Consider the following 21968-nt stretch of genomic DNA (forward strand, 5'->3'; position numbering starts at 1 on the left):
GCGGCATTGTCGGCACCGGTGTTCAGAGCCACCGCCCGTCCGCGAGCTGACATGACAGCCTTCTCTGGCGAGGCGACGCAGCAGCCTTCGCCGGCAACCCCGACACGCACATCGACACATTTAGCACGCCTGTCATACGTACGTAGATCTTTTGTTACGTTATGAGAGACTGATTACGTGGTCCGCCCCAAACTATATTTTTTTAGTAGCTGTATCCACACCTACCTGTCATTAGGAACCCACGAAGCTCTCATCCATTGCACCTGTGCAATCCATTTTTCACCACTTATGAAGGGTAAATCCATCCTCCCCAGTGTTCAAGCAATGTCCAGCAATGCAATGAGCTGGCATTTTGGCTAACACGAAGGAACAAGGAGCTACCTTCACGGAGGTAAAACTAATAGAAAAAAACGAGTCCACTTGAGGGTGGTCCTGCCATGTAAGTCACTTGCTGCTTCTTCTCAAAAACCAATCCATCGAGAGGATTTTCATGGCGGGAGTTACAAAAAGCTGTATCTGTCAAAATCATTTTTGTGGCGAAAAAACACATGGGTCCATGTCAGATGCCGTTTTTTGATTAATTACATACTAAAAATCATGCATTTCATGAAAGGGGCCCTTTAATGTTAAAACTGATAAATCTTTTTGATTTTAGCAAATAATTACTAATTTAGGATTATTCCAATCAACATTGTGTTTTTTGGTTTGTAGGAGGAAACCGAATGAGTGCGTGGACCTGTAATTTATTATTTTTTTTATTTTGCTGATGATTAATGTGGAGATCATGTGTGGTATTAAGTGATGTTTCAAAATCACAATTAGTTGAGGTTTGAGGTGAGAAAACAAAAAGAGAGTCCCCGGCCATGGATCCACCTGTGTTGTCCTTCCCCCCACCCTCCTCCGGAGGAGGAAGGATCCAGCTCATTGCTGTGTCTGTCTGTGTCTGCTTCCCGCGCACTCACTCGGATTCGAGCTGGCCGGCAGACATCGAATTCGGGCGCGTTGAAGCAGTGGCGTTTCTCGCCGTTTCTCGTTTCTTTCTCATTCCGTCCATTACGGTGCTGGGCTGCCGCCGTTTCCATAACAGCGCTTTCCTTGGAACTTTGCCCGAATGAAGTGATATTCGGAAGAAAAAAACGTCAAATACAAAGATTAGAACGAAAGCACTTCAAATAGGACGAGTGGATCAAAGGCAATGGTCAAGGTAGGACAGAATAAGTTGGTATTGGTAAGGCGTGATTTTACTCACATTTAATGAAGTACTTCATGATTCTTTCACGACTCTTAAGTGTTTTTTTTTTTTTTTTTTTACCGTTTGTGGGTCTAAATAATATCTTTGGCGCGAACTACTTTTTCCAGGCAAATGGAAAGAAACAAGTGCACCTTAATAATATGCAATAATAATATCTTTGTCTAAAAGTGTACTCATTGTTTCAGTAGTTGGGGAAACAAGATCATCCTGTCACATTCAACTACTCTAATCAAATAAAATGAAATGCTAAAATGGGCAAACTCTGTTTGAGGTAAAACAAATGGATAAAAAAGGAAAAAGTAGGAAGGTGATTAACTGTTGAATGACAACACTGAACACAAAAGTAGAGCATATTATCAAGAACGCCAACAAGCTAGTTGGACAACGAGAAAGGTATGTGAAAATGTTGAGAACCATTATTGAAATATTGTCTTTAAAAAATAAACATTTAAAATGTATCTTTTTTGTCATTCCCCATGAATGTTGACAAATTGTATTTTTTACTTCAAGCAAAGCAAGACATCAATGGACATCAGCAAGGATTTGGAACTGATCGATATTTTTATCCTCTTTGCTGACGTCTTGAATTAAATACTTGCCTCGTCATTCCCCAGAGCCAGGCCCCAATTACAATTTGAACTCAAGTACATTGTTTTTTTAATCAACAAAAATGTAAATGAACATGAATATGAATATAAAAATACAAATGAAAACTAAATTGCCTGTAGGTGTGATTGTAAGTGTGAGTGGTGTCTGTGTCCATGTGCCCTGTGATTGGCTGGCAACCAGTTCAGGGTGTACCCTGCCTACTGCCCAATGACAGCTGGGATAGTTGGGTAAGTGCGCAATTGCATGCTGCTGATCTTGTCTCTGCGCAGACATTTTGTGTTGCGCAAAATCTAACCTGAATTGAAAGTAAAACATATAACATTCAATTTGTGTGATTTTGCAATGTGATTCAATGAGTGAGGGGTGATTGACTGCTACATCCAATGGCACAATTCACCTATGTACATATGCAGCCTGTCAACTGACGTTTACAATGACAGCGTCCTTATGCACCGGTGTTCAGTTTAGCAAAGCTGTCTGGGCAACATACAGTGAAGACGAGCTAGACGCACTGCTTACGTTTCTCCTCGAAAACAAAGGCAAAAGTAAAAGTTATTTTAAGACAGACTGTCAGAGTATGTAGAAAATGAAGAAAAAACTGAAACTGGACGAAATTGTATATTTTTTGAGCGAGAAAGGTATGTTCCAAAAAATGTGTTGCAAAGCCAAAGTTGAATGCGAGTTTTCAGAAGGAAATGTGGACAAAATGGAAGATGGACTACCTCAAACATCATATTAAGCACAAGTCATTTTAAAGCAGAATTGTACGCAGATGTAGGATTGGAATCGGGATTGGTACTTTGTTGGGGGGAGAGCACCAAGACGGAGAAAACGAACAAGCTGACACGTAAACAAATCAGACCAGCACAAGTTCAAATTCTCATCAACAATATTCTCCTAGCCATTACAGGAATGCATTTCACATGGAAAAGTACCTGAGTATACTAGAAAGGTGACTTCACAAAAGTTATTCCTTTGAATATTTAGTCAAGCCATCAAATAGCGCAGGATGAGACTGTGTGTAATGTTAAAATTCCACTTTGGCACACCCTCATCAAGGACGAAAGCACGGACACAATAGTGTACAAAAAGCTATTACGGAATTTTACATAAAAGGGAGCAAAATAACATTCACCATGAAACTATGGAAGTAAATATGTCCCACCAGGATTTTAATATGAAATGCCAAAGAAACTGGGGTTTGAATTTGAAATGTAAAGTGATCACATTTTCAATAGTGGTATTTCAGTGTAACTTTTCAATGTTAACAATTCAACTAGCTAAAATTTTCTGTCTGAAATTCAACCGGCTACAATTCGCTGTCTGAAATTCAACTGGCTATAATTAGCTGTCTAAAATTCACCGTCTGTGCCACCAGGCAGGGTTACTTCATGTCAGAACCAAACACTCAGCCAATTGCAGTTCCGCTTTCTTAGTCACGTGATGTCACATACTAAGAAAGCGTAACTGGAAGTCGTTCACGCTCACAATCTCTTCTCCCTGGAGCCTCACTCTTCCCCCTCCACCCTTCTCATTCACGCACATATATTCTGTTTTACTTTGACTCATCTTCATTCCTCTCCTTTCCAGTGCATCCCTCCATCTTTCTAATCTCCACCTGCTCCCTTCTTTCACTTCAGATCACAATGTCATCTGCGAACGTCATGGTCCAACGGGATTCCAGTCTAACCTCGTCTGTCAGCTTATCCATTACATCATATACCTCTACACCTAAGGTGACAAGAGGGTTTCGTCTTCTATTGATGAATGAAAACAGAACAGAAAATGAGTAGCTCCGTGCATGCAGAAAATCACAGCCAAGACCCTAAAGAACGGACACCAGATACAGACATTGACTCTATAAAGACATTGACATGAAATCAGACTGAACTTTGCCTGTTTTAGATAAATTAGGATTACCACAATATTTTCAATTGATAAATACCTGAACAAGAAGAGGATTACACATTTATATGGCTTAAAGCATTATCATATTTTCAACCATAGATGTGTTTATACCTTTATTATTTCTTATGTTTTTTCCAATTTCTATCATTTTAATACATGATTATTTTACTTGTTACTAATTTATTTTCTGGGGGTTCTTTAAAGTTATTTTTAAAGTTGTTTTGGTACTTTAATAAAAACATTTCTTTCTATAAATTAACAAATAAAGAATGTTAGTTAATCATAATTTCAATATCAATCAAAATGATTGACTAATGTAAGGATTATTTTTTTCCATAACTGTATAGACCTAGTGTAGTGTATTCGTCGGTAGAAAAATAAGAGGAATACACAGAGCCAACAACTGAGGGTAGGGTCTTGGACTGTTGGGAATATGACAGGAAAAGCTCACGAGTTGGTTGACATGATCATTTAGAAGAAAGGTTGATATATTGTCCATCTAAGAGAGCAGGTGGAAAGGTAGTAAGGCTAGAAGTTTAGGAGCAGGGTTTAAATTCTTTTACCATGGACTAGATGGGAAGAGAAACGGAGTAGGGGTTATTTTAAAGGAAGAGCTTGCTAAGAATGTCTTGGAGGTGAAAAGAGTATCAGATCGAGTGATGAGGCTGAAATTTGAAATTGAGGGTGTTCTGTAAGATGTTATTAGCGGCTATGCTCTACAGGTAGCACGTGACCTAGAGAAATTCTGGAAGGAACTAGATGAGGATTTGAGCAACCCAGACACAGAGAGCGTTGTGATTGGTCCGGAGTGTAACAGGGGTGAGGAATAAGTCATGGGTAAATCCAAGAAAGGAACTTTGAGAGACACATGGTGGTTGACTTAGCAAAAAAGATGGAAATAGCATGATTGAGCACTTTTTTTTTTTAGAAGAGGCAGGAACGTCGGGTGACCTACAAGAGTGGAGGTAGACGCATGCAGGTGGATTACATTTTGTGCATACCATGTACTCTGAAGGAGGTTACTGACTGTAAGGTAGTGATGGGGGAGAGTGTGGCTCAACAGCATAGGATGGTGGTGTATAGGAAAATTAAGAAGACAAAGGTAGAACCAAAAGCCATGTGGTGGAAGCTGAGAAAGGAAGTATGTTGTGTGGCCTTTTGGAAAGAGGTAAGACAGGCTCTCTATTGAACAAACAACAACAAACAAGAGGCATATGATGACATGTACATCAGGTTGGACACAAAAGAGAAAATAATCTCTACAGACAAAGGGATAGAGATGGGAAGGATGTGCTGCAGGTAGGCGTGATTAAGGATAGAGATGGAAATATGTTGACTGGTGCCAGTAGTGTGCCAAATAGATCGAAAGAATACTTTGAGAGATGAATGAAGAAAATGAGAGAGAGAAGGAAGAGTTGAAGACGCAAGTGTGAAGGACCAGGAAGCGGCAATGATTAGTAAGGGGAAATTTCGAGAAGCACTCCAAAGGATGAAAAATGTAAAGGCAGTTGGTCCTGATGACATACAGGTGGAGATATGGAAGCAATTTTGAGAGGTGGCTCTGGAGATTTTGACCAAGTTATTCAACAGAATACTAGCGGGCAAGAAGATGCCTTTAGAATGGAAGAAAAATGTGCTTGTTAAGAAGAAAGACGATGTGCACATCTGTGGTACGTATAGAGGAATAAAGTTGATGAGCCACACAATGAAGTTATGGGAAAGAGTAGTGGAGGCTAGACTCAGGACAGAAGTATCTGCAACCAACAGTATGGTTTCATGCCAAGAAAAAGTATTACAAAATTGCTATTTGGCTTGAGGATGCTAGTGGAAAGTACAGAGAATGAAGAGTAAAAGAGGCAAGTGTGATGGACCAGGAAATGGGAATGATTAGTAAGGAGGAACTTAGAAAGGCACTAAAGAGGATGAAAAATGGAAAAATAGTTAATATACCTGTGGAGGTATGGAAGCAATTTGGAGAGGTGGCTATGGAGTTTTGACCAACTTACTCAACAGAATACAAGTGGGTGAGAAGATGTCTGAAAAATGGAGGAACACTTTCCTTGTTCCCATTTCTAAAAACAAAGGCCATTTGCAAACCTATGAGCACTATAGAGGAATGGAGTTATGGGAAAGAGTAGTGGAGGCTAGACTCAGGACAGAAGTAATTATCTGCGAGCAACAGTATGGTTTTGTGCCTAGACCTAGTAGACCTGCCTAGTACCACAGATGTATTATTTGCCTTGAGGATGCTAGTGGAAAAGTACAGAGAAGGTCAGAAGGGGCTAAATTGTGTCTTTGTGTATCTAGAGAAAGCCTATGACTGATTATCAAAAGAGGTGTCACGACCAGAACATGAGGTTAGACTCAAATGCACGACTTGGGTGACGTAGAGGCAGTTTGGGAAACATTTTTATTCAGTCCAGTGTTGGGGCTCAGACAGGCAGTCCACGGGAGCAGCAGTAACAACGTCGTCAGGTGTGAGAGGCAGGTCAGTGAGCAGTCAGGGGTTGGTACATGGGAGATCAGGAACGGAATCCTGAGAGTGTGGGAACGAGGCATGAGGCAATGATTTAGCAAAGGCCAGACCGCACGAGGAGTCCTATTTGTATCTGTCATAATTACGGGGAACGAGGCGCAGGTATGCACCTCACTGATTGCTGTCGGTGTGTGCCTTGTCGGGGACCAGCACAGCCAGGAAAAGGACCAGCATGACGATGACAAAAGGAACTGTGGTACTGGTGGGACCATGACAGTACCACCCCTTAACAGCTGGCACCAGAGGGCCCAGGATGTAAGTTCCTGTCCCTGATGAGTTTGGGATTGACCACAAACCAGGATAGGATCCATGAACGTTCCTCGGGACCGTAACCCTCCCAGTCCACCAGATACTGGATACCCCTCCCCCGGTGGCAGGATGACAGGAGCCGGAACACAGAGTAAACTGAGCCTCCATCAAGCATGTGGGAGGGTGGGGGAAATCGGCCAGAGGGACCAACGGGGATGGTCGAGCCGGCTTGAGCAGGCTCACATGGAACGTCGGGTGGACACGCATTGTTCTGGGGAGCTTCAGAGAAACCGCAACCGGGTTAATCACCTTCGTGGTGGGTAATGGACCAACGAACCTGGGATCCGGAGTGGGAGGCCTTTTGTCGACTGTAGACGCGCTGCCGTACTTTATAGGTCGGTGCCTTCCTCCTTTTGCGGTCTGCCGTGGCTTTGTAGGTGCATCCCATCCACAGCAGCATCCTCCTGGCCAGCTCCCAGGTCTGCTTGCAACGTCTCATTCCGGCTAATGCAGACGGCACCGGGGACTCACCACCTTGAGATGGGAAGAGGGAAGGTGGGTAGGCATGGACATCATGGAATGGGGCCATAGCTGTCGATCCCGAGGGAAGAGATTTATGAGCGTACTCGACCCAGCAATGCTCCCGGCTCCAGGTGCTGTGGTCGCGGGAGCCCAGGCATCAAAGTCCGGTCTCCAAGTCCTGGTTGACCCATTCGGTCTGGCCGTTGGATTCCGGATGTTGGCCCGAGGTCAGACTTGCCGTGGAATCGGGAGATAAATTGAGGGCCCCCGTCCGACAGCACTTCGGTGGGCGACCCGTGGTAATGGAAAAACTTATCCAAGAGGAGCTCGGCGGTCTGTTTAGCAGAGGGAATCTTTTTGTCAATGGAATGAAGTGGACCATTTTTGAGAATCGGTCCACCAGCGAGAGGACGGGAGTGTGACCCTGCAAGCATGGGAGACTAGTCACAAAATCCAGTGATATATGAGACCACGGGCGCTGGGGAACGAACAACGAACGTAGGTCCCCAACAGGCCATTGACAAGAGGGTTTGTTGGCCGCACAAACCAGGCATGCATTGATGAATTCTTGTATTTCCTTTCTGAGGTTCGGCCACCGAAAACATTGCTGACTGGGTCTTGGCCATGTCCGGATGAAACACTCTCCAATCCGTGTGGGCCCAGTCGATTACCTTCCTCCTCAGGCGGGGCATCCGGCCGGTCTGGGAGAGTCCTTCAGTGCCTCCTTCACTTGGGTCTCGAGCTCCCATATAAAAATTGAGACGAAGCAGGATTCCGCGAGAATCGGGGCGTGCCCGGCTTCAGCTCGTTCTCCAGCATATAGCCGTGAAATGGCATCGGGCTTGCCATTCTTGGTCCATGGTCGGAATGACATTGTGAATCGGAAATGGGTAAAGAAGAGACCCCACCTGGCTTTTCGGGGATTTAGCCTCTTGGCATACTTGAGGTACTTGAGATTTTTGTGGTCCGTCAGTACCAGTAACGGAACCTGGGACCCCTTCAGCCAGTGTCTCCATTCCTCCATAGCGGTCCTGACCGCGAGCAACTCACAGTCCCAGACATCATAGTTGCGGTGGGAGAGGACCGCCCCTATCACAGAGTCTGATAAGTCCACCTCAACGATGAACTGTCTCTCCGGGTCAGGCAGGATGAGGACCGGGTCTGATATAAAGCCGGCCTTGAGTTTGCTGAAGGCCACGTGGCAGGCCGCGTTCCACTCAAAAGAGTTGTGGGGAGAGGTGAGGGGATGTAAGGTTTCTGATGAACTTCCGATAAAAGTTAGCGAATCTGATTAACCTTTGAAACTCCTTGCGGTTCGTGGGGTTCGATTTTGCTGGGGTCCACGCGGATCTCCCCCTGCGCTAGAAGGAAACCCAGGAATGTGACGGAAGGCCGGTGAAATTCGCATTTCTCTGCTTTAACATAAAGGTTGTGCCGCCTGCAGCACAGCCCGGATGTGCCTGACGTGGGAATCCTCGTCTGGAGAGAAAATCACAATATCGTCGAGATAGAGAAAAATATGTTTATTCAGCATTTCTCGCAGAACATTGTTACTGAAATTCTGGAACACCCCAGGCACATTGGTGAGCCCAAACGGCATCACCAGGTATTCGTAGTGACCTGTGGGCGTGCTGAAGGTGCTTTTCCACTCGTCCCCCTCCGTAATGCGCACCAGATGGTCTGCGTTCCCTGAGTCCAATTTGTTTGAAAACCAGAGCACCTTGCAGTAGCTCAAAGGCCGTGGCAATTAGGGGAAGGAGATACCTGTTCTTAACAGTGATGTCGTTTAGGCCCCGTAGTTGATGCAGGGGCGCAGGGTTGTGTCCTTCTAATTGACAAAGAAGAAGCCGACTCCGATGAGTAAAGATGAGGGTCGGAGAAGGCCTGTCGCCAGCGAATCCTCCACATAGTCCCTCATGGCTTGGTGAAAAAAAGTCTCCTAAGCGGGGGTGAGGTGCCGGGCAGGACTTCAATGGCACAGTCATGGCCGGTGAGGTGGGAGAGAGTTCACCTTTGCTTTAAAGAATACTTCTATTAAGTCGGTATAGCAGGGAGGCACTAATGATAAGTCTGAATCTGGTTGCGAGTCTCGCGACACTACCGGAGCGACTGGCGGGTCCCCCCTTCTCAGGGGGTGCGAAGCACGCAACGCCACATTTTGAACCCCATGTTTTGATTTGTCCGGAGGGCCAGTCAATGGGGGGGTTATGCTCTTTGAGCCAGGGGCTCCCCAGAATGATGTCACTATTCTGGGAGTCGAAGACATGGAAGCTTAGGCGTTCGGCGTGCGCGTCAGGGAATGTCATGTCCATAGTTTGTGTACGGTGGGTTATATTGCACAAAATCTTGCCGTTCGCCGCATAAGTGTGCCAGAGTCGCTGTGTCCTAAATGTTTCCAGGCCCAATAAGTTGACTACTTGCGGGTTCAGGATATTCACGTCTGACCCGGAGTCGATAAACGCTGTAGACGTACATGACCGTCCGCTATGGCTTAGAGTAACCCGAAGCAGGGTTCGCGTCGAGTAGTGTAGTTAACACTCACCGACGTGGACACCTTGAGTCCCGGTCGTGCGGGCTTGACAGGACACCAAGCCACAAGGTTGCCCAAACGCCCACAACGATAACTCTGACCCTCTCGCCAGCGTAGTTGCTGCTCCTTGGGGGAGCCGTGGACCCCCTTGACTTGCATGGCCTCCGTCTCAACAGCTTGGACTGGTTGGCGTGTGGTCTGTGGTACGAGGTTCAGTTGGGCGTCTCCCATTAACGCGTCGACCCTCCCCTGTATAGTGAGCCTCAGGTCGATCCTTTGGGCAAGGGCGATGAGTGAGTCCAGGTTGGTGGGCAGTTCCACTCCAAAGAGGTGATCTTGAATCACGGGTGAGAGCCCCTAAAGGAACGCGTCGAGAGTGTTCCATCGTTCCACTGGCTCTCCGCCGCTTGGATGCTGAACTCAATAGCGGAATCCCCAACTCTGTGTTCCCCCTGCCGGACCGAGATCAAAGAAGCTGCTGCCTCACGTTCCAGGGACACATATTGAAATACCTGCGTCATAGCACACACAAAAGAGGTCCAGGTGCGGCAGGTATTGGAACCGTGGCTCCGTTCGGCTGTGGCCCAGGCCTCTGCTCTCCCCGTCAGGTGGGATATCAAGAAGGCTATCTGGGAGCAGTCAGTGGGGAAGGCGGCACGCTGGAGTTCAAAATGGAGATCACATTGCCCCATACAAACGTCCGGTGCAAATTAAACATTTGCGTTTAGGAGCATTAGTTGTGTGCACGGCAGGACCATGACAAGAGGAACTGTGGTGCTGTTTGTGTAAGTCTGGTATGATGGAGAAGTATGTCAGAATACAGGGAGTCCTCGGTTTACAACAGAGATCTTTTCCCACAGTAGCGACTTATCTCGAATTTAAATTTAAGTCGGATTTCACAGTTAAAGTCAAAATTTACAATGACTGCTGGGTTTGGCTTCAGCATTCCCGTGACCCTCGTGAGGATAAGCGGCTCAGAAATGGATGGGTGTTGGTACTTCATACAAAAAACTAAAATAAATTAAGATAAAAAATATAAGATGTGTCACTTACCATTACTGTGAGAAGTTGATGACAAAGAATGAAGCAAATCTGCCCGAAACTCTTGCTAAGAAAGCAAGTGCACCTGCTAGCCGTTGCTAGCGGTAAGTTCCTCCTGGGCATCCTCTCATTTCTGCTCTTTCTAAGATGGGAAAATACGCCGTGCTTTTTCCCTTAATGAACATGAGGCTGATATTAAAGGGGAAAGTCACTGGTTTGTATTAACAATGTATCCAATAGGTCATATGTACTCTATTTTGAAAATGTGAAATTAAATCCTGTCTCATTTAATAGGTTTTTGAGAAGATTTTTATCGACAATTACGAATTTCAGGGACGCTGACATTTTCGCGAGTCACATGACCTACGTGCGCAGATGTGACATGTTGCGTGCGTCAACAAAGGCTCGATTACATGGGACACCATATATGCCCAGCGCTGATTTCTCAGATTTATCCTCATCTGATGAAGAAATAGCACTATCGGTTGATCAGGAAGATGGAGGAATACTTCCAGACACACCCATGAGTGGTACAGCCGTGAGCATCTCGGCCGCTCGGTTGATCTCGAACGCGGAGGAATACTCCCATACACAGCCGTGAGCACAGAAATCAGTGTTGGGCATAAATGGTGTCCGACGTAATCGAACCTTTGTTTCAGCACGCAACACGTCACATTGGTGCACATAGGTCATGTGACTTGCGAAAATGCCAGCGCCCCTGAAAATTCATAATTGTCACTAAAAATCTCCTCAAAACATTATTAAATGAGAGAGGATTTAACATTACATTGTCAAAATAGAGTACTAATTACATGACCTATTGGATACATTATTAATGCAAACCAGTGGATTTCCCCTTTAAGCCTACGTTGATTCGGATCCTTAGTCCATAATGTAAGTAATCTTTCCATCTTGGCAACGATCGAAGAACTTTACTTCTTTTTTTTTCTTCACAAAAAAAGTTGCTCCATGATCACTGGATCGTCGTTGCAGTAAAACCCTTCACGTGCGCTAAAATACAGGCTTCGTCCTAAGTAATAATCGCCATGGTCATCTGACTGAAGTCCAAGTCTTAATGTCCATCCATCTTAATCCTTTATTTGTTTTTTTCTTCTTTTTTATTTTTTTTTATTGATAATGACGTTTCCACGGTCATTGCTTTTCTTCGGCTGGAGCAGCATTGCTAAAAAAAAAAAAACAAAAAAAACAACAGCTTTTTCCTTTGGGCCATAATGTGTAAAAAAGTGGGCGAAAAGGGCAAATAAACTCCCAGCGCACAAACACAGATAAGCCATATGCAATAGCTAAGCAGAAACACGATGGTGCTGGGGCCATCATGGCAGACAAGACAGGTGTCGTGAAGTCGGAACGACTTAGGTCGAGACCGTCTTAAACCGAGAACTCCCTGTAGCACAGGACATGTATAATGGCAGGACAACAGAGGTGAAGTGTGCTGCAGGTGTGAGAGAAGAATTTAAGGTGGAAGTGGGACTGCATCAGGGATCAACGCTGAGCCCCTTCCTGTTTGCTGTGGTAATGGATAGGCTGACAGATGAGGTGAGACTGGAATCCCCTTGGACCATGATGTTCCGGTTAGGGTTAGAGTTATCGTGGTATGCAGTGAAAGCAGGGTGCAGGAGGAGGAACCCCTAACCCTAATTTCAAATTTTCTTAATATCCAAACCTTTGGATGACACCTGCTCTGACAATAATAAAACAAATGTAATACTGATGTGTTTAAAGAAAGTAATGCATTGCAAGTACTGTATAACATCAATCCATCCATTTTCTTTGCTGCTTATTCTCACGAGGGTCGTGGGGAGTGGTGTAGCCTATCCCAGCTGTCAACGGAAAGGAGGTGGTGTACACCCTGAACTGGTTGCCAGGCAATCACAGGGGACATAGAGAGAAACAACCGCACTCACAATCACAGCTAGGGGCAATTTAGAGTGTCCAATTCTAAAAGGCTGCACAACATTCTTCCTTTCTCATCTTCCACCACATGGTTCTCTGCGCTACCTTTGTCTTCTTAATCTTCCGACCCAACACCAGAGTCATCCTACACACCACCATCCTATGCTGTCAAGCTACACTCTCCCCTAACACTACTTTACAGTCAGTAATCTCCTTCAGATTACATCGTCTGCACAAAATATAATCCACCTGCGTGCTTCTACCTCCGCTCTTGTAGGTCACTTTGTATGTTCCTCCCTCTTCTGGAAATAAGTGTTCACTACAGCCATCTCCATCCTTTTCGCAAAGTCCACCACCATCTGTCCCTCATAGTTCCTTTCCTGGATGCCATACTTACCCATCACTTCTTCATCGCCCCTGTTTTCTTCGCCAACTTTTCCGTTGAAATCTGCACCAATCACAACTCTCTCTCTGTCTGGGATGCTCAGGACAATTTCGTCAAGTTCCTTCCAGAATTTCTCTTTCAACTCAAGGTCCTTTACCAATATGGCCATTACAATCTGCACCAATCACAACTCTCTCGCTCTCTGGGATGCTCAGAACTACTTCTAGAATTTTTCTTTCAACTCTAGGTCACATCCTACCTGTGGGGCATAGCCGCTAACCACATTATACATAACACCCTCAATTTCAAATTTTAGTCTCATCACTCGATCTGATACTCTTTTCACCTCCATAACATTCTTCTCCTTTAAAATAACCCCTACTCCATTTCTCTTCCCATCTACTCTGTGGTAGAATAATTTAAACCCTGCTCCTAAACTTCTAGCTTTACTACCTTTCCACCTGCTCTCTTGGATGCACAGAATATCAACCTTTCTTCTAATCATCATGTCAACCAACTCCTGAGCTTTTCCTGTCATAGTCCCAACATTCAAAGTCCCTACACTCAGTTGTAGGCTCTGTGGATTCCTCCCTTTCTTCTGACGATGGATCCGGTTTCCTCCTCTTCTTTGTCTTCATCCCACAGTAGCTGAATTTCCACCAATGCCCTGCAGGTTAGCAGTGCCGGGCCGGCGTTGTTAACCCGGGCCATGACCGATCCGGTATGGGATTCTTTAGATGAACACTCATATTTGTTTGGCACAGTTTTTATGCCGGATGCCCTTCCTGACGCAAGCCTCTGCATTTATCCGGGCTTGGGACCGGCCTAGAGATTGCACTGGTTTGTGCCCCCCATAGGGCTGCATTAGTATTCTTCATCAACCAATTCCCTTGTAATAGCTTTTTTTGCGCGCTAGTGATAAAATACTGTATGTGTATTCATTTTCTGGTCCGTTTACAGTGTCCGGTATTAATCACATGGAAAAAGTTTCACATTTTAATGGAATCATGACTTTCAGAATTTTCTCCATATTTTGTTTAACGTCTTTCCAGTATTTTAAAATAATTGGACAGTCCCAGAAGAAATCAAAATGTGTCCCTTATTCTCTCCACAAGATCTCCAGCAGGAGGTACTTGCTCCCAGCATGATCCTCTGAGCTTGGAACTCTAAAAAAAAAAAAATCGACAATTTTTCAACCAAATTCTTCCAGGATAAAGCAGATGTACTTTTGCACTGCTTGGTGATTTATCTTTTCCCATGTTTCCACTTGCAGTTTAGCGTTAGTTTCCTTTTCCCATTTCATCAATCCATCCATTATCTACCGCTTTTCCGGTCGGTCGTGGGGAAAGTAGCTTTAGCAGGGATACCCAGCCTTCCCTTTCGCCAGCCACTTCTTCCAGCTCTTCCCGAGGGATCCCAAGGCGTTCCGAAGACAGCCTAGAGACATAGTCTTTCCAGTGTGTCCTGGGTCGTCCCTGGGGTCTCTTTCCGGTGAGACATGCAAGGAACACGTCACCAGGGAGGTCTCCAGGAGGCATCTGAATCAGATGCTCCAGCCACCTCATCTTGCTCCTCTCAATGCGGAGAAGTAGCGGCTCGACACTGACCCCTCCTGGATTGCTGAGCTTCTCACCCTATCTCTAAGGGAGAGCCTGGACACCCTGCGGAGGAAAATCATTTCGGCCGCTTATATCCGGGATCTTGTTCTTTCGGTCACGACCCACAGCTCATGCCCAGAGGTGAGGGTAGGAACGTAGATTGACTGGTAAATTGAGAGCTTCGCCTTTCGATTTAGCTCCCTCTTGACCACAACGGACCAAAACAAAGTGCGCATCACTGCAGAATCTGCGCCGATCCGTCTGTCGATCTCCCGCTCTATTCTTCCCTCAAGTGTGAAGAAGACCCCAAGATACTTGAACTCCTCTACTTGGGAAAAGATCTCATCCGCGATCTGGAGAGGGCATGCCACCCTTTTCCGACTGAGGACCATAGTCTCGGATTTGGAGGTGCTGATTCTCATGCCAGCCGCTCCACACTCAGCTGCGAATTGCTCCAGTGAGTGCTGGAGATCATGGCTTGATGAAGCCAACAGAACCACATCATCAGCAAAGAGCAGAGATACGATGCTGAGGCCTCCAAACTGGACACCCTCTACGCCTCCGCTGCGCCTAGAAATTCTGTCCATAAAAGTTATGAACAAAATTGGTGAGAAAAGGCAGACTTGGCAGAGTCCAACTCTCACCAGAAACGAGTTCGACTTATTGCCGGCAATGCGGACCAAACTCTGACAGCGGGGCCGAACAGCTTTTATCAGGGGATTTAGTACCCCATACTCCCGAAGAACCCCCCCACAGGACTCCCTGAGGGACACAGTCGAATCCCTTCTCCAAGTCCACAAAACACATGTAGACTGGTTGGGCGAACTCCCATGCATCCTTGAGGATCCTGCCGAGGGTGTACAGCTGGTCCACTGTTCCACGTACAGTACAAAAACCACATTGCTCCTCCTGAATCCAAGACGCGACTTCCCGATGGACCCTCCTCTCCAGTAACCCTGAGTAGACCTTACCAGGGAGGCTGAGTAGTGTGATCCCTCTATAGTTGGAACACACCCTCCGGTCACCCTTTTAGAAAAGGGGGACCACCACCCCAGTCTGCCAATCCAGAGGCACTGTTCCCGATGTCCACGCGATGTTGCAGAGGTGTGTCAACCAGGATGGCCCCACAACATCCAGAGCCTTTAGGAACTCCGGGCGAATCTTATCCACTCCCGGGGCCCTGCCACTAAGGAGCTTTTTAACCACCTCGGTGACCTCAACCCCAGAGATAGAAGAGCCCGTCTCAGAGCACCCAGAGTCAGCTTCCTCGCGGGTGGAATTGAGGAGGTCTTCAAAGTATTTTCCCCATCGACTCACAACATCCCAAGTTGAGGTCAGCAGCACCCCGTCACCACTATACACAGTGTTGACGGTCCAGTGCTTCCCCTTCCTGGGACGCCGGATGGTGGACCAGAATTGCCTCAAAGTGGTTCTCCATGGCCTCCTCCCATGCCCAGGTATTTGCTTCAGCGACCGCATTCCTCTTGGCAAGCCGATACCTATCAGCTGCCTTGGGAGTCCCACAGGCCAGAAATGCCCGATAGGAGTCCTTCTTCAGCTTGACAACATCCCTCACTGTTGGTGTCCACCAACGTGTTTGTGGGTTGCCGCCACGACAGGCACCGACCACCTTATGGCCACAGCTCTGGTCAACCACCTTAATAATGGAGGCGCGGAACATTGTCCACTCAGAATCAATGTCTCACCCGCCTCCTCTGGGACGTGACCAAAGTTCTTTCGGAGGTGGGAGTTGAAATTCCTTCTGACAGGGGAATCTGCCAGCCGTTCTCAGCAGACCCTCACAATACGTTTGGGCCTGCCACGTCGGAGTGGCATCTTCCCCCACCATCAGAGCTAACTCATCAACAGGTGGTGATCAGTTGACAGCTCTGCCCCACTCTTCACCCGAGTGTCCAGGACATGCGGTCGCAAGTCCAATGACACAACCACAAAGTATATCATCGAACTGTGACCTAAGGTGACCTGGTGCCAAGTGGACATGTGAACACCCTTACGCTTGAACATTGTGTTTGTTATGGACAATCCGTGATGAGCACAGAAGTCCATTAACAGAACACGACTCGAGTTCTGATCGAGGGGGGGCATTCTTCCCGATCATGCCCTTGAAGGTCTCACTGTCATTACCCATGTGGGCATTGAAGTCCCCCAGCCGAATGATGGAGTCACCAGAGGGGGCGCTCTCCAGCACTCACTCTAAGGACTCCAAAAAGGGTGGGTACTCTGCACTGCAGTTTGATGCATAAGCACAAACAACAGTCAGGCGGAGGGAGGCTACCCTCTCATCCACGGGGGTAAACCCCACCCTACAGGCAGGGGGCAATAAGTATTCCCACACCTGCTCGACGTCTTTCCCCGTGGGCAATTCCAGAGGGGAACAGAGTCCACCCCCTCTCAAGAGGAGTGGTGTCAGAGCCCAAGTGGTGCGTAGAGGTGAGTCTGACTATATCTAGTCGCAACTTCTCAACCTCACTCACCAACTCGGGCTCCTTCCCTGCCAAAGAGGTGACATTCCACGTCCCTAGAGCTAGTTTCTGTAGCCGGGGATCGGATGGCCAAGGTCCCCGGCTTTGGCCACCGCCCAGCTCACATTGCATCCGACCCCAATGGGCCCTCTCACAGGTAGTGAGCCCATGGGAAGGATGACCCATGTTATCCTTTCGGGCTGTGCCCGGCCGAGCCCCATGGGTGCAGGCCCGGCCACCAGGCACTCGCCTTCAAGCACCCACCCCGGTGACCCGCGTCCGGGCAAGGGAAACCAATATCCAATTTTTGTAGTTATCATAGGGGGTTTTGGAGTCGTACTTTGTCTGGTCCCTCACCTAGGACCTGTTTGCCATGGGTTATCCTACCGCGGGCATGAAGCCCCAGACAACTTAGCTCCCAAGATCATCGGGACACACAAACCCCTCCATCACGATAAGGTGACGGCTCGAGGAGGGTTTCTCATTTCTCTTTTATATATATATATATAAATATATATATATATATATATAGAGAGAGAGAGAATCATCACCTTCTAATTCCTGTAATATTCTGTAAATCTTAGATATGTTTCCACCACCTGGGTCCGACTTATAAGCAAGAAGGAATATCTTAACCATATGCAAATTAGTTTGTGATTTCTCATTTTTCATTATTTTCTCAAGGTAATGTCTCAGTTGCAAGAATCTATAAAAGTCTTGGTTAGTTAGTCTAAACTGATTCTTTAGCTCCTGGAATTGTCAAAGTGTGTGCCCCTTCATAAAGATCACTGTGATGAGCCCCTTTTCGGCCCAGTATTTGAATCTTATGTCAAACCCATTGGGTGGGAAATCCAAATCATTTTCGGTCCATTTTATAATCCAGAATGGTTCCTTATCTTTGTTTTCATTGATTATTCTATGGCAAATCTTGGTGGACACTTGTGAAAGATTGGCTTCTGGTCTCCGAACGGGTGACAACTAATCGAGGAGGCTCCGACCTGCAAGAATGTACAATAGATAAAAGCCCTATTGAATTTGGACCGAATGTTGTGTATACTCCATGTGGGATGCCTGTGGTGATGACTCCTGTGGACTAAAACCATCACCTGTGTTATCTTAGTACCCAAATTGCAGCCGTATTCGTTGGAGTTAAAATTGCACAGCCTAGCCTAGCCTATCCTAACCTAGCTCGATAACATCAAGTAACGTATATAATCAAATATTTGCTGAGGAGGTAATCATCAAACATTAGTACTTGCACGACCTACGTTTCATTTACAACGAGGACCGTGAGTACATAGTAAGAAGTTGGGCAAGTAGAAACGTCAACTTAAAACTGCTTATAGGCTCAGACCACCTTAGTTTAGCTGGATAACAACGAGACGTGTTTGTGATCAAACCGTACTGTTGAAGAAACATCGAACATGAGTAACTTCATAACTTGTATGACGAGGGCCGTGGGGACTTATCTCAGTTCATCTGAGTAACCCAAAGTGGTGCCGTATTGTTTGCGTTGAAGCTGCTTGGCTGAAGTTAGCTAAGCTTAGTGCGCTTACAACATTACCTACGTAGAGTATTCAAAGAGGACCAAGCATCGAACTTGGACTCAACGTTCAACTACTAGAGTGAGGGTCATTGTGGTTTGAATCCCTTCCATCCACATATCCTTTAAATTACCATATCCTTTATATTTTCACACAGGTAGTATTGTGATGTGTAGACCATATGACTATGTGATTGCTTTCATTTGACCTTAAAGTGGGACTGACATCCCTATAAACATTATAAAATAGATATTGTAATGAAAAATACGTATAAAAGTATTCACTTCAAAGTCTATAGGAAAAAAAGAGTGTTCAAGCAATGTCCAGCAATGCAATGAGCCGGCATTTTGGCTAACACGAAGGAACAATGAGCTACCTTCCCGGAGGTAAAACTAATGGAAACAAACAAATCCACTAGGGGGCGCCTCTGTCCTGTACGTCACTTCCTGCTACTTCTTGAAAACAAATCCCCGGAGAGGATTTTCATGGCGGGAGTTACAAAAAGCTGTATATTTGAAAATCATGTTTTGTGGTGAAAAAAAACAAGGGACCATATTGGCTGTGGCTACCTCCATCGTGCTGATCGTGTCGCCAAGCTAAGAAGCTTAATTGATACTCTTTTCAGAAGGCCTACATTACAGTTAAGATCCTTTTTTGTTAGTCACTTGAAAGATTCAAGAATTTTGTGAAATACTGCATTTGTTTATTCTTTTGTCTTTCTGTCATCATCATCGTCATCAAATTTTAAACAAATAATAAACATTTTGCTTTGGTTGTGGTGAACTAATATAGTTTAAAAAAATGGAATAAATGGAGTTTGCCTCGATATTAAAAAAATAATATTCCAACGCCTTTCGTTTTCCGTGTTAGCATACCCATATATATTTTTTTTAATATGGGCACTTACCTGTATACTAACCCGGAATACAAAAGGCGGTGGATTATGCATTTATACCAACGAGGAATGGTGTTTGGACATTACAGAGCTCAGCACACAGTGCAGCAATTTTCGTTAGCTACAACAACCTAACTATAAAAAATAAAACTGAACTAACCATTTACGAAGTCTCTTGAGCAGACAAGTGTCCGTCCGATCCCACTGCTCCTCCTTTGTGATTTCCGTCACATAGAGTAAAAGATCAAGGGCACAATACTGCACCTTTGTGACGGAGTCCTGAGTCCCATGATGTGCGCATGCCAGTTAGTCTAGTAGTCAGTCTGGCCTTGATGTGTTGCCGGTCACGTCTTCAATAAATGCAGTTAGAAACATGTCGTCCACCTTGCGTATGTATGAGGAAAAAGATCAGGGATAAAAACTGGCCTCTGTTCGGGCAGCACAACAGGTGACGTCACATGAAAACAACCCATTCCGCACACGTGCAGTTTAGCGGGAACATTGGCTGACGTCTTTTTTTTTTTTTTTTTTTTTGGGCACGCCGTCTCGCGATCGACCAGTCGATTCCAAGGCAGTCTTGGTCGATCGCGATCGACGCATTGAGTACCCCTGCTCTCGGGGTTGTGTTGGAGGACGCTTTTTTCCTCCACGTATTCATTTAATTTCAGATAATGAGAATGTTGGTTATCCAAATAAAGGCTGGAGATGATGAAAAGTTTCTTCAATGAATTTACTTACAGAATATTTCGGCACTTATGAGTTAAAGACAATGGCTGTAGAGAGCAAATCACAAGTGCGAAGATACAGATAAAGTACACATCCTTTATCTTGTCAGAAGGGCAGACTATGGGTGGTATCAAACCTGTGGCGTGAGATCGGGGCTTTCCACTTAGACAAAGGGTTTCTGTCTCAACCGGTTCTAGCTGGTAATGGATTATTACAAAGTGTCCAGTATGCAGTTCATCAAGGTTGGCCTGTGTCCAGAGATGTGCTCAAGGACAAATCTGGCTACACCTGAGTACAAGAGGAAATTATGTAGTCATGACTAAATATCGGCATAAGACATACTTCAGTTGCCACACTCCGTCATGGTCCATGGGATCTCCAATCTAACTTCATCTGTATATACAGCACCACTGCAAACAGGAAGGGACTCAGTGGTGATCCCTGATGCAGTCCCACCTCCACCTTAAACTCATCACACCTATAGCACACCTCATCACTGTTTTGCTGCCCTCATGCACTCTAAACTTGAAAAAGTACAATATTATGTGCACATGTGTTCTGTATTCTGTAAATATTATCTTGTGGCTAGTCTCATGAAGTGCACCTTAAAGTGGGCCTGTCATGAAACGGATGATTTTTGGTATATTATTAATGAAAAACCCACAGCCAATATGGTCCCATGTGTTTTTTCACCACAAAACAAGATTTTGACGTACATAGCTTTTTGTAACTCCCGCCATGAAAATCCTCTCGAGGGATTTGTTTTCGAGAAGAAGCAGGAAGTGAGTTACAAGACAGAGGCGCCCCCTCGTGGACTTGTTTATTTCCATTAGTTTTACCTCCGGGAAGGTAGCTCGTTGTTCCTTCGTGTTAGCCAAAATGCGGGCTCATTGTATTGCTGGACATTGCTTGAACACTCGGGAGAATGGATTTACCTTTCATAAGATTGCAAGAGACCCGGTTCGTTGTGAAAAATGGATTGCATGGGTGCAGAGGACGAGAGCTTCGTGGGTTCCAAATAACAGGTAGGTGTGTATACAGCTCCAAAAAAAAATAGTTTTGGGTGGACCACGTAATCTGTCTCTCTCATAACGTAACAAAAGATCTGAGTATGTAATGTGTCGATGTGCGCGTCGCCTAGCTAACAATGTCTCACTCAGCCTCGTCTCGAAAGTGCTCGTCCTGTACTGCAGCGACTTTGAACATACCCCTAAAAGAAACATAGCTCGGCCCCACCCCTTCCTTATATAGCACGGCGGCCGAAACTCAGCCACACTGCCTGAGGCGCCGCGTTCGGCGGTCACATCTTCCGCGAAGGCTGCGCATTGGGCTTTGCGACGGGTCCGGCTCTGAAGAACCCAGCCGAGAACGCGTTACTCATTTGGGTGCGCGCATAAAGCGCCCCGGCTCGACTGTGACTAAAGCAGCACCGCTCGGCTCTGTCATAAGCCACACCAGCCGGCTGCGATGAGCCGCAATGGCTCATCTCTGCCGCGGGAATGGATCTGACGGGATGCAGTTTGGCCGTGATCGTATATCATCTGAATATGGCTCGAAACAATCGTGTAATATTGCCCTGAGTGCTCGAAACAACAGTGTAATATTGCCCCGGTTACTTCACTCGGTTGTGTGGTGTTGTCCTTTTCAAAAAAAGCTTCGGTGTCAGAAGGGGCGTCGGAAAAATCCGAATATCTCTGTCGTTCCGCTTCCATAGTAGCAGGCACTGCGCGTTTTCAACGGCGGAAGTGACGATGACGTCAAGGACAGAGGACACGA

General features: G+C 45.9%; 1 protein-coding gene across 7 annotated transcripts in view; it reads left to right on the top strand.

The window, feature by feature from the left end:
- The first annotated feature begins 889 nt into the window (after positions 1–889).
- shank2b (SH3 and multiple ankyrin repeat domains 2b) overlaps positions 890–21968 on the top strand; it is a 292642-nt gene continuing 271563 nt past the window's right edge. For all 7 annotated transcript variants that reach the window (XM_061815646.1, XM_061815649.1, XM_061815651.1 and 4 more), the window contains exon 1: positions 890–1204. The gene's annotated coding sequence lies outside the window, so the exon portion shown is untranslated. The remainder of the gene's footprint in view (positions 1205–21968) is intronic.

This window comes from Syngnathoides biaculeatus, chromosome 3, assembly GCF_019802595.1.
Source record: "Syngnathoides biaculeatus isolate LvHL_M chromosome 3, ASM1980259v1, whole genome shotgun sequence".
Lineage (NCBI taxonomy): Eukaryota > Metazoa > Chordata > Actinopteri > Syngnathiformes > Syngnathidae > Syngnathoides > Syngnathoides biaculeatus.